A 13,055-nucleotide genomic window follows, 5' to 3' on the forward strand; every position below is an offset into this window, starting at 1 on the left:
GCATGACGGTCACGAATCTGCACTCAGTGTATTCTCTATTTTTTTCATAGGGGTACTGGTGCTCACAAACAAAAATTGGTAGCACTGTAGAGCCCTATGAGGATTAGAGAAAGAGAGAGACAGAGAGAGAGAGAGAGAGAGAGAGAGAGAGAGAGAGAGAGAGAGAGACAGACAGACAGACAGACAGAGAAAGAGAGAGAGAGACAGAGAGAGAGAGAGGGAGAGAGAGAAAGAGAGACAGACAGAGAAAGAGAGAGAGAGACAGAGAGAGGGAGAGAGAGAGAAAGAGAGACAGACAGAGAAAGAGAGAGAGAGACAGAGAGAGAGGGAGAGAGAGAAAGAGAGACAGAGGGAGAGAGAGAGACAGAAAGAGAGAGAGAGAAAGCAAAAGAGAGAGAGAGAGAGAGAAAGAGAGAAAGAGAGAGACAGAGAGGGAGAGACGAATCAAAATCATGAACCAATCAAAGGACTCATATTTACAACATTGGAAAAACGAAACAAAACCACAAAGCTGACTAAATTGCTATCTGACCCTAAACAGAGAATATGAATTGGCTGATTATCTCTACTCTGTCAGAGATATGAAGCAGAGACAGATCCTTACCAAGTACAGGCTGAGTGACCACCGATTGTCAATAGAAACCAGCAGATATAAAAAGACATGGCTACTCAAAGAGGAGCGTGAATGTGGTCACTGCACGACAGGGGAGGTGGAGACAGAGATGCACTTTCTCCTTTACTGTGAGAAATATTTCTCACCAAGATATTCATCATTCACAGGAATTACTGCATTTATTCCAAATTGTAATTTATTTGCTTTTTATATTTCTACTACTGACTGTCAGCATTTTATTACATTTTTTTTCCAATTGCTAACACACTAAAATGACATGCACAGCACAATTATTTAAACTGACACACAGAGAGCAAAACCTCTTCTCAAGTCTCCAAAAGCCTAAACACATTTTCTGCTTTACACACATTTTGCAATTCAAAATGGCACTTTTTAAATGCACTGCACACGGTTCTCTGCATAAGACACAACAATCTGACATAAAGCCATTTCAAAACACTGCCATTCAAAATGACACTACATGAGCTAATTGGCCAATACATGTGCCACCTGGCCAAACACCTCAATGGTTAATTGTTACCACTTCAATCAGGAAGTAAGCACTATGAAAAGACCACAGGTGACCACCTTTTGTTTTACAACAACAATAGAAGCCCTTGCAGAGGGAGGGTGAGAATGAGAGGGGGAGGAAGAGTGAGAGGTAGGGGTAGAGCTGGTAGAGGAGTTCATGGCCAAAAAAGTCAACAATTTTCAAATGAAATCAGAGCAACCTTAGTTGATCATGTCATCAACCATGGGCTGACAATGCGAGAGGCTGGACAGAGAGTGCAGCCCAACTTGAGCCGTTTTACTGTCGCCTGTGTCATCCGGACATTTAGACTGGAGTACAGGTATGTAACTAACATTTCTTTCACACTATGTAGTACACCCCATGTCATAGTGTATCAGTTGGGTGACACCTGTTTACTTCATGAATGGCTGATGTCATACACTAACTGCACAAATTTCCTGTAGAATTTACTCTACTGTGGGGGAAATATCTTTAGGCTGCATTGTCCAAGCCCTATATTTTAGTTTTTCTAAAGGACTGAGAGATGCAACCATGGTGGAAGAAGGGGCCAAATGTTCACCGGGGTACAGGAAGCTGCCATTGTAAACTTGGTTTTGGAAAATAATGAAATCAGATTCCGAGACATTCAAAGCCACATCATCCAAGACAACACCATATTCAACAACATTCAACGAGTCAGTCTGTCCACATTGGCTCGCATTCTCAAGCGAAACCAAATCAGAATGAAATAACTTTATAAGGTGCCGTTTGAGAGAAACTCTCAAAGAAACAAAGAGGTCAGACGAGCATATGTGGATGTAAGTACAATATTGACTGCAGTACACTACACGCAACATTGTTTCCCAGTGTACTGGATAACACCATATTGACTGCTTTTGTTCTTTGTTTTCAGGGAGTACTGGAAATGGATGCTCATGCAATCCCACATGAGTTCATCTTTATAGATGAGGCTGGGTTCAACCTAGCAAAGACCAGAAGAAGGGGGAGAAACGTCATTGGCCACAGAGCCATTATAGATGTTCCTGGCCAACGTGGTGGGAACATCACAATGTGCTCTGCCATCTCCAATACGCATGGTGTCCTCCACCGTCATGCCAACCTTGGACCATACAACACAGCCCATATTCTCACATTTCTGGACAGACTCCACAATATTCTCATACCACCAGAGCGTATGAATGATGCAAACCATCAAAGAACCCGGTACATTGTAGTATGGGACAACGTGAGCTTTCATCGTGCAGCCCCAGACCAAAACTGGTTTGCTGACCACCCACCATTTCTCGTGCAATACCTCCCACCATACTCACCATTTCTGAACCCCATAGAAGAGTTATTTTCGGCATGGCGGTGGAAGGTATACGACCGGCAGCCCTTTGTGCTCATGCCTCTAGTGCAGGCCATGGAAGAGGCATGTGATGAGATTGATGTGGGTGTGATTCAGGGATGGATAAGGCACTCAAGGCGCTTCTTCCCTCGATGTCTGGCAAGGGAAGATATTGCCTGTGATGTGGACGAGGCTTTGTGGCCAGACCCAGCTGTGCGGCAAGATTATCTTTATTCATTATTTTTCTTGACTCTTTTTTTTTTTTTGTATATATATATTTTTTAATATATATATATTTATTCTGCAATTTTCTTTTTCAGTTTACTGTTTTTTTGTGAGCATATTTTTGTTCAGTCCAATGTAAATATATCTGCTGTGCATATGTTGCACTGACTCATTTGGTGAATAATAAAATGTTTCAACAGCATGCTGCAAATATTTCTGTGCATCTGAAGAATTTTCTACAATTTGAACTATTTTAGTATTATGGCAAAGCATACTAAAGATGAGTGCTTTTCATTATGCCCAACAGTGTGTAGTTGGTTAGACAAATCTGGTAATATGAATGAAGTGTGTGTCATTTCGTGCAAACGTTTGATTTTGATAATCCTATATGTAGTTTTGGTTGCAGTGCTTCATTTTGCAGGATATGAGGTATTTTGCAGTTTGGGTGTGGTTTTGGGAATTGTGTTAAGTATTATGATAAAACCAGCTTAGTTTGCAAAATTGTGTTTTAGCAATTGGGAAAAACTGTAAAATTATTATTTTTTAATTATTATTTACTACCATTTTATATTATTATTCATCATTATTTTATTACAATGTATGTTGTCTTATATATTGTATACATTGCTGCTTTGGAAATATTGAAACAATGTTTTTCATGCCAATAAAGCATCTTGAATTTGAATTTCAGAGAGAGGTAAAGAGGGAAAGAAAGAGAGACAGAGACAGAGAGAAGGAAAGAGAGAGAGGGAGCGAGAGAGAGAAAGAAGAGGGATAGAGAGAGAAAGAGGGAGTGAGGGATAGAGAGAGAAAGAGGGAGTGAGGGATAGAGAGAGAAAGAGGGAGCGAGAGAGAGAGAGAGAAAGAAAGAGGGAGAAAGAGAAAAAGGGAGGTAGAGAGAGAGAGAGAGATTTCCACAGGAAGGACAAGCTCTTCAGTTCACACTATCACATTAGGCAACTGACTGACAGCTTCCAGTGATGGTATACACAACATACACACACACAGGTCAAGGAGCGACAGAGCGAGGAACTGCTAAGATGAGGAGAAGGAAACTGAGAAAGGAAACTGCTACTCATCTTCAGTTGACTTAGAAACTATTACATTATTTGGCCTCTTGATCTCTCTACTCTATCTTTCCCTCTCTCCCCCCTTTCTTTTCACCTCACTCTACCTCCTCACTCTCTCACCCCTTTCTTTCTCACCCCTTTCTTTCCACCTCACTCTCTCACCCCTTTCTTTCCAACTCACTCTCTCACCCCTTTCTTTCCACCTCACTCTCTCACCCCTTTCTTTCCACCTCACTCTCTCACCCCTTTCTTTCCACCTCACTCTCTCACCCCTTTCTTTCCACCTCACTCTCTCACCCCTTTCTTTCCACCTCACTCTCTCCCTCCTCTCTCACCCCTTTCTTTCCACATCTCTCTATCTATCTCCCTCTTCTCTTTATCTCTCTCTCCCCTTTCTTTCCATCTCTCTCTCCTTTCATTCCACCTCTCTCTCCATCTCTCTCTCTCCTTTCTTTCATTCCACCCCTCTCCCTCCCTCCTCTCTCTATATATATATCTCACCCTCCTCTACATATACACCTCTCTCTCCCTCCTCTATATCTCTCTCTCCCTCTTTCTCTCTCCCACCTCTACCTCTCTCTCCCTCTCTCTCTCTCACCCTCCTCTGCATATACACCTCTCTCTCTCCTCTACCTCTCTCTCTCCTCTCTCATTCTATGCTCAGTGTAAGACAGTGAACAGAGGAGTTTGTAGGCCTATTCAAAACATTGACATAACACTTGGTGAAACATTCACTGCGAAGTGAATAGTGTGTTTGACGGTTGTGAGCAATAACAGGATGAAGGAAGAGATAGTCTAACCAGAGATGGTTTTTATCACCATGGAGAAAACAGATTATTGTTTCACCCTTGACTTGGTAAACACAGTCTTGTGACATCTTGCCATGTAGCATGAGCCATTTCAATGTGTCTCACTGACTTCCAGTTAATGGTGTATAGATGTATCTGTTGCTCAACTGTCAAAACAGCTGACGCAACAACATAGTGAGTCATAAGAGTGTTGACCATTGAGTTGCCATGGCAACACCTCTGTACTGTGGCTGACTAGTGTTATGTTATGCCTGTGTTATATTGTCAAATCAAATCAATCAAATGTTATTTGTCACGTGTGCTGAAGACAACAGGTATAGGTAGACCTTACCGTTAAATGCTTACTTACAAGCCCTTAATCAACAATGCCGTTTTTTTTTATTAAGTAAGAAAATATTCGTTTGAAGTATAAAAAAAAAAATAGCTATCAAATATAAACTCCCAGTAATTGATTTGGTATTTACCAACGTTTCGGCATCACTGTGCCTTCTTCAGGGTGATTTAAAAAAAATACAAAATAGAATAAAGTAAACTTTTTTTTTTAAATAACACAATAAAATAATAATAACGAGGCTATATAGCAGGGGTACCGGTACTGAGTCATTGTCGTGCTATGTAATGTTATTAGACCAACACAAAGACAACATTATCAATTGTTTATCTTTGTCATTCATGACTGACGTTCCATTCTCCAATTGGAGATTTGCTGAACTTACAATCTCATTATTGCCATACCAACATAGTAAATCACAAGTGTCCACTGTGAGTTACCGCGGCACTTCACTGTGAGTTACCGCGGCACTTCACTGTGAGTTACCGCGGCACTTCACTGTGAGTTACCGCGGCACTTCACTGTGAGTTACCGCGGCACTTCACTGTGAGTTACCGCGGCACTTCACTGTGAGTTACCGCGGCACTTCACTGTGAGTTACCGCGGCACTTCACTGTGAGTTACCGCGGCACTTCACTGTGAGTTACCTCGGCACTTCACTGTGAGTTACCGCGGCACTTCACTGTGAGTTACCGCGGCACTTCACTGTGAGTTACCGCGGCACTTCACTGTGAGTTACCTCGGCACTTCACTGTGAGTTACCGCGGCACTTCACTGTGAGTTACCATGGCACTTCACTGTGAGTTACCATGGCACTTCACTGTGAGTTACCATGGCACTTCACTGTGAGTTACCACGGCACTTCACTGTGAGTTACCGCGGCACTTCACTGTGAGTTACCATGGCACTTCACTGTGAGTTACCATGGCACTTCTGTAGCCGACCTGTCATTCCACCAGCAGCATCACATCAGAACTGTTTCTCTATGTTTGACTGTAGGCATCATGACTGAGGTTCCACTCTCCAACTGAGAGCTGCTTAACTTACAATATCTCTCTCACAGGAAATATGTTTTTTTTCTGTTCTGGGCCATGTGTTCAGTCTCTGGTAGCTGCCTTGGCTTGGTTTGGTTTGGCTGAACTCAAGCCAACAGGGCAGAGCAGAGAGAGTTAGACAGCCTAAGACAGAACTGCTGTCACTTTTATTAGGTCCCAAATGGCACCCTATTGTGCACTACTTTAGACCAGAGCCCTATTCCCTATATAGTGCACTACTGTTGACCAGAGCCCTATTCCCTATATAGTGCACTACTGTTGACCAGATCCCTATATAGTACACTACTGTTGAACAGATCCCTATATAGTGCACTACTGTTGACCATGCGGAATAGGGTGCTGTGCGTCTATTTCTATTTTAATTAACATCTATCGGTGACACTGCCCTCGTCACGTTCATCGGAGAAATCCTTATCCGGTGTGACATCTAAATCTGTAATCATGCGCGCTGTCGATATTCGTAATAGCCTATAGCTCGTGTCGCACCAAGTGACTTGGCGACAAAGTATACCGTTTGGGATGCCGCTGTGGCACAATGCTGTGGCACGCGCAGCGTTTCCAGTGACCGCTGATGATGTGTAGCCCATACCTTAAGGAATATAGACAATAGGCTACTGTTTTGTAACATGAATGGAATTAGGGGTTAAAAAAAAACATAAGTCAAAAGACACAGAGTGAGAAAGCGGGAGAGTTGTATTTTGTAAACAACCGTTGAAAGCTGCAGAACGCACGGTTAAGGCTAAGAAACGCACACAGTGATGTGATCGTCACCCTTTACAGTATAAACATAGCATGATTTCTTTCCTCCACCATGTCCAAGTTACCTCAAACAATAACTGGCGATTGTGAATCTCTCTCCCACACATTCTCAACTAAAAGTTGACCTCAGTGAGTTGAGCTCACTCCTACGGCCACACAAGTGATTTAAAATTATACAGTGTGATTTATTTCTTACTCTTTGGCGGTGGCTTTTTGGAGAGCGCGGTGATGTGCCGTTGTAAACTAATCACCTTGCCCTCGAGCGTTTCCGACCGGAGACAGATAGACACGAGCTCGCCCTCGAGCTCTTCCAAGATGCTGACGGACTGTCGGGATAAATCCGAGAGCTGTCGGAGCACCGAACACAGAGAGAACCCGCACACGTCCACCAAGTCCCCGAAATTCGCATTTGGCCTCTTCGTGTCGTTTTTACAGACATCCTTGGGAACTAGCGTGCGCTTGTAGAAGGGCATTTTCCTTCCAAACGCGCAAACCCAGTCGAAATATTATCCTCCTTCTAAAGAAGCGTGTAATCCGTGCGGGAAACTCTGTTATTGTTTTTGTTGTTGAAGAAGAACCGCAGTAAGAGTTGTTGCGAGTCCAGTGCGTATTTTATTTTTTTGCATTGTGATTGACTGTCCACGACGCGGTGGTCTCCGCCTCGGCACGCCAGTATGGGCTAGGGTTGTTTGTCTCTGGTCTTCCCGAAGCGAAACCTGCTGCGGGGAGGAGGAAGAGGAATCAAATCCTCTGGTCTGATCTGGGGACAGCAAGACGTCACCCCGACCCCGCACGTTACAAAGACACTCTGGAACTTGAGACTATGTAGGCTATATGACTGATTATCTAAACTTTTTAGGCGCCATTTAACTAATGCCACTTATATGGAGAGGCAGCCTCTCCAACAATCTTGTATCTTGTATGCATCAAGTGCACAACTTCGAGTCTTGATTTTTTTTTTTGATACATAGACCAATCTATGTAGGCCCAGGCTATATCACCAATTTGGTCATACTTCCATGATTGAATAAAACTAATAACTGGTGCCATCTAAGGAGGTCTTCTCAACATCTCTCCATCACATTCCTGTCCCCACACACACACACACACACACACACACACACTCCTCCCTTCATGGCAAATACTGACCCTCTGACCCTTATAGATGAAATAAATCACCAATATAACCCAGTCACTCTCTCTCTCACACCATTTCTCTCTCTCTCTCTCTCCATTTCTCCCTCTCAATTTCTCTCTCCATTTCTCTCTCTCTCCATTTCTCTCTCTCTCTCCATTTATCTCTCTCTCTCTCTCCATTATTCTCTCTCTCTCTTCCCTCTCCTCCCTTTCTCATGCTCTCTCTCAGTGATGGAACAATAAGCTTTATGGGTCAGAGAGGAGTTTTCGCAGCTGTACTTGGACAAGCATGGATAGAATGTTGGAAAAACTGTAATTCACCCAGGTTTAAGGAACACACTTCAACAACTCTCCACTGAGTGACTCTCTCTTTCTCTTTGACCCCCTCACCACTCCCATCTCTCTCTTTCTCTTTGACCCTCTCACCACTCCCATCTCTCTCTTTCTCTTTGACCCCCTCACCACTCCCATCTCTCTCTTTCTCTTTGACCCCCTCACCACTCCCATCTCTCTCTTTGACCCCCTCACCACTCCCATCTCTCTCTTTCTCTTTGACCCCCTCACCACTCACATCTCTCTCTTTCTCTTTGACCCCCTCACCACTCCCATCTCTCTCTTTCTCTTTGACCCCCTCACCACTCCCATCTCTCTCTTTCTCTTTGACCCCCTCACCACTCCCATCTCTCTCTTTCTCTCCCTCTCTTTGACCCCCTCACCACTCCCATCTCTCTCTTTCTCTTTGACCCCCATCTCTCTCCCTCTCTTTGACCCCCTCACCACTCCCATCTCTCTCTTTCTCTTTGACCCCCTCACCACTCCCATCTCTCTCTTTCTCTTTGACCCCCTCACCACTCCCATCTCTCTCTTTCTCTTTGACCCCCTCACCACTCCCATCTCTCTCTTTCTCTTTGACCCCCTCACCACTCCCATCTCTCTCTTTCTCTTTGACCCCCTCACCACTCCCATCTCTCTCTTTGACCCCCTCACCACTCCCATCTCTCTCTTTCTCTTTGACCCCCTCACCACTCACATCTCTCTCTTTCTCTTTGACCCCCTCACCACTCCCATCTCTCTCTTTCTCTTTGACCCCCTCACCACTCCCATCTCTCTCTTTCTCTTTGACTCCCTCACCACTCCCATCTCTCTCTTTCTCTCCCTCTCTTTGACCCCCTCACCACTCCCATCTCTCTCTTTCTCTTTGACCCCCATCTCTCTCCCTCTCTTTGACCCCCTCACCACTCCCATCTCTCTCTTTCTCTTTGACCCCCTCACCACTCCCATCTCTCTCTTTCTCTTTGACCCCCTCACCACTCCCATCTCTCTCTTTCTCTTTGACCCCCTCACCACTCCCATCTCTCTCTTTCTCTTTGACCCCCTCACCACTCCCATCTCTCTCTTTCTCTTTGACCCCCTCACCACTCCCATCTCTCTCTTTCTCTTTGACCCCCTCACCACTCCCATCTCTCTCTTTCTCTTTGACCCCCTCACCACTCCCATCTCTCTCTTTCTCTCCCTCTCTTTGACCCCCTCACCACTCCCATCTCTCTCTTTCTCTTTGACCCCCATCTCTCTCCCTCTCTTTGACCCCCTCACCACTCCCATCTCTCTCTTTCTCTTTGACCCCCTCACCACTCCCAGCTCTCTCTTTCTCTTTGACCCCCTCACCACTCCCATCTCTCTCTTTCTCTCCCTCTCTTTGACCCCCTCACCACTCCCATCTCTCTCTTTCTCTTTGACCCCCTCACCACTCCCATCTCTCTCTTTCTCTTTGACCCCCTCACCACTCCCATCTCTCTCTTTCTCTTTGACCCCCTCACCACTCCCATCTCTCTCTTTCTCTCCCTCTCTTTGACCCCCTCACCACTCCCATCTCTCTCTTTCTCTCCCTCTCTTCCCCTCTGACCCACATTCCCTGCTTTCTCTCCACGCCAACTCTCAACTCTCTTTTCCTCTCTATGTCGACTATGAAATCCCTTCCTACACTAAAGGAGCACATCTCGTCCCCCTCAGCCATCCCCAGCCCAGCAACAATCCCCCAAGTCCCAACAATCCCCCAAGTCCCAACAATAACACCAGCCCAGCCACAATCCCCCAAATCCCAACAATAACACCAGCCCAGCCACAATCCCCCCAGTCCCAACAATAACACCAGCCCAGCCACAATCCCCCCAGTCCCAACAATAACACCAGCCCAGCCACAATCCCCCAAGTCCCAACAATAACACCAGCCCAGCCACAATCCCCCCAGTCCCAACAATCCCCCAAGTCCCAACAATAACACCAGCCCAGCCACAATCCCCCAAGTCCCAACAATAACACCAGCCCAGCCACAATCCCCCCAGTCCCAACAATAACACCAGCCCAGCCACAATCCCCCCAGTCCCAACAATAACACCAGCCCAGCCACAATCCCCAAGTCCCAACAATAACACCAGCCCAGCCACAATCCCCCAAGTCCCAACAATAACACCAGCCCAGCCACAATCCCCCCAGTCCCAACAATAACACCAGCCCAGCCACAATCCCCCCAGTCCCAACAATAACACCAGCCCAGCCACAATCCCCCCAGTCCCAACAATAACACCAGCCCAGCCACAATCCCCCAAATCCCAACAATCCCCCAAGTCCCAACAATAACACCAGCCCAGCCACAATCCCCCAAATCCCAACAATCCCCTCAGCCCAGCCGTATACTATAAACCCTGCCATATAGCCCCAGCCGTATACTGTAGCCCCAGCCGTATACTGTAGCCCCAGCAGTAAACTGTAGCCCCAGCCGTATACTGTAGCCGCAGCCGTATACTGTAGCCCCAGCCGTATACTGTAGCCCCAGCCGTATACTGTAGCCCCAGCCGTATACTGTAGCCCCAGCCGTATACTGTAGCTGCAGCAGTATACTGTAGCCCCAACCATATACTGTAGCCCCAGCCATATACTGTAGCCCCAGCCATATACTGTAGCCCCAGCCATACACTATAGTCCCAGCCATACACTATAGTCCCAGCCATACACTATAGTCCCAGCCGTATATCCCCACAAGTACACTGTAGCCCCAGCAGTATACTGTAGCCCCAGCAATACAGCCCCAGCAGTATAATGTAGCCCAGCAGTATACTGTAGCCCCAGCAGTATAATGTAGCCCTGCAGTATACTATAGCCCCAGCCATACAATGTAGCCCCAACAGTACACTGTAGCCCCAACAGTACACTGTAGCCCCAACAGTACACTGTAGCCCCAACAGTACACTGTAGCCCCAACAGTACAATGTAGCCCCAACAGTACACTGTAGCCCCAACAGTACAATGTAGCCCCAACAGTACACTGTAGCCTCAGCCGTACACTGTAGCCCCAGCCGTACACTGTAGCCCCTGCAATTTAGCCCCAGCTGTATACTGTAGCCCTAGCAGTATACTGTAGCCCCAGCCGTATACTGTAGACACAGCCATACAATGTAGCCCCAGCAATATACTGCAGCCCCAGCCGTGTACTGTAGCCCCAGCAGTAAACCGTAGACCCAGCAGTATACCGTAGCCCCAGCAGTATACCGTAGCCCCAGCAGTATACTGTAGACCCAGCCGTACAATGTAGCCCCAGCCGTATACTGTAGCCACAGCCATATAGCCCCAGCCATGTACTGTAGCCGCAGCCATATAGCCGCAGCCGTATACTGTAGCCCCAGCCGTATACTGTAGCCCCAGCAGTAAACTGTAGCCCCAGCAGTAAACTGTAGCCCCAGCCGTATACTGTAGCCCCAGCCGTATACTGTAGCCCCAGCAGTATACTGTAGCCCCAGCCGTATACTGTAGCCGCAGCCGTATACTGTAGCCCCAGCAGTAAACTGTAGCCCCAGCAGTAAACTGTAGACGCAGCCGTATACTGTAGCCGCAGCCGTATGCTGTAGCCCCAGCCGTGTGCTGTAGCCCCAGCCGTGTGCTGTAGCCCCAGCCGTGTGCTGTAGCCCCAGCCGTGTGCTGTAGCCCCAGCCGTGTGCTGTAGCCCCAGCCGTGTGCTGTAGATGCAGTTCATGCAGTCTGTCTGTGTCTTAACTATAAGGGACTAAGGGAGAGAGCGAGAGAGGTTGTTGAGGTAACGAGAGGTGTCTCAGAAAGAGGGAGAAAAAAGGAGAGAGAAAGGGGGGAGAGACAAGGTCTTTATTGGCACAATTGAAAACATCAACAGTGGAGCGAGAGAGGGGGAGCAAGAAAGACAGAGTGGGAGAGTTATTGGAAGGAGAAGGTAGGCTACGTCATACACCATGTCATGTACACTAATCTAATCATGTGGATGTTTCCCACGGCTGCTGATGCGATTTCCATAAACAGTGACCACATGAACACACTAACGCATAAACACACACACACCGCCCATCTGTCCATCACATGATGGAAGCGCAATTGATTGGAAACATCTGTCCCCAACCCTTCCCTCCTTCCTTCCCTGTGTTCATTGTTTCTCGGCATGTCCAACCCACTTCATTGCTCTAACGTATGAGCTCAAACTCTTCCAGAATCACTCCACCCCCTCCTTTTCTTCCTCTCTACCACCCTCACAGTATTATTTTGCTTTTCTTTGAATGCATGTTATTTATTTCCGTATGGCCCATTATTCCTCCGCCAAATGTACCAGTTTAAAGCGGACCTGGGTTCAAATAGTATTTGAAATCATTTCAAATACTTTATCTGAGCTTGATTGACCAATAGAATAGTCCCACAACTGTAAACCCCACCCACCTGGCACTCCAGGCAGGCTTAAGGGAACACTCAAAAGATTTCAAATAGGATTTGAGCCCAGGTCTGGTCAAACACTAACTGGGTCTCTGGTGAATCCAAGTTCTGTTCTGTTCACATCAAATAGGTTGTTTTCTTTCTGCAGCCAGGAGCAGAGCAGAGCAGGAGCCTGGCCAAGCTCACATTACACCCTTCAAACAGTGTGTGTGTGTGTGTGTGTGTGTGTGTGTGTACAGTTCTGCATCTCAAAAGAGAGGATATTTCTGAGTATTACTTAGCCTTTGTCCCTGGAAACAATGTCAATAAAGTTTGGAATGAAGAGACACAGGAGAGAAGCACTTATTTAGTTTATAGTTAATCCATGAGGAGCTCTTTGATAAAGGGGATGAAACACTAAGTAGTTGATGCTGGACAGTAAAAAATGCTGGAACAGCCTTCGTGCAAAAAAACTTCCAGAAGTAAAGTAAAG

This window comes from Salmo salar, chromosome 18 (genome assembly GCF_965601325.2).
Source record: "Salmo salar chromosome 18, fSalSal1, whole genome shotgun sequence".
Classification (NCBI taxonomy): Eukaryota; Metazoa; Chordata; class Actinopteri; order Salmoniformes; family Salmonidae; genus Salmo; species Salmo salar.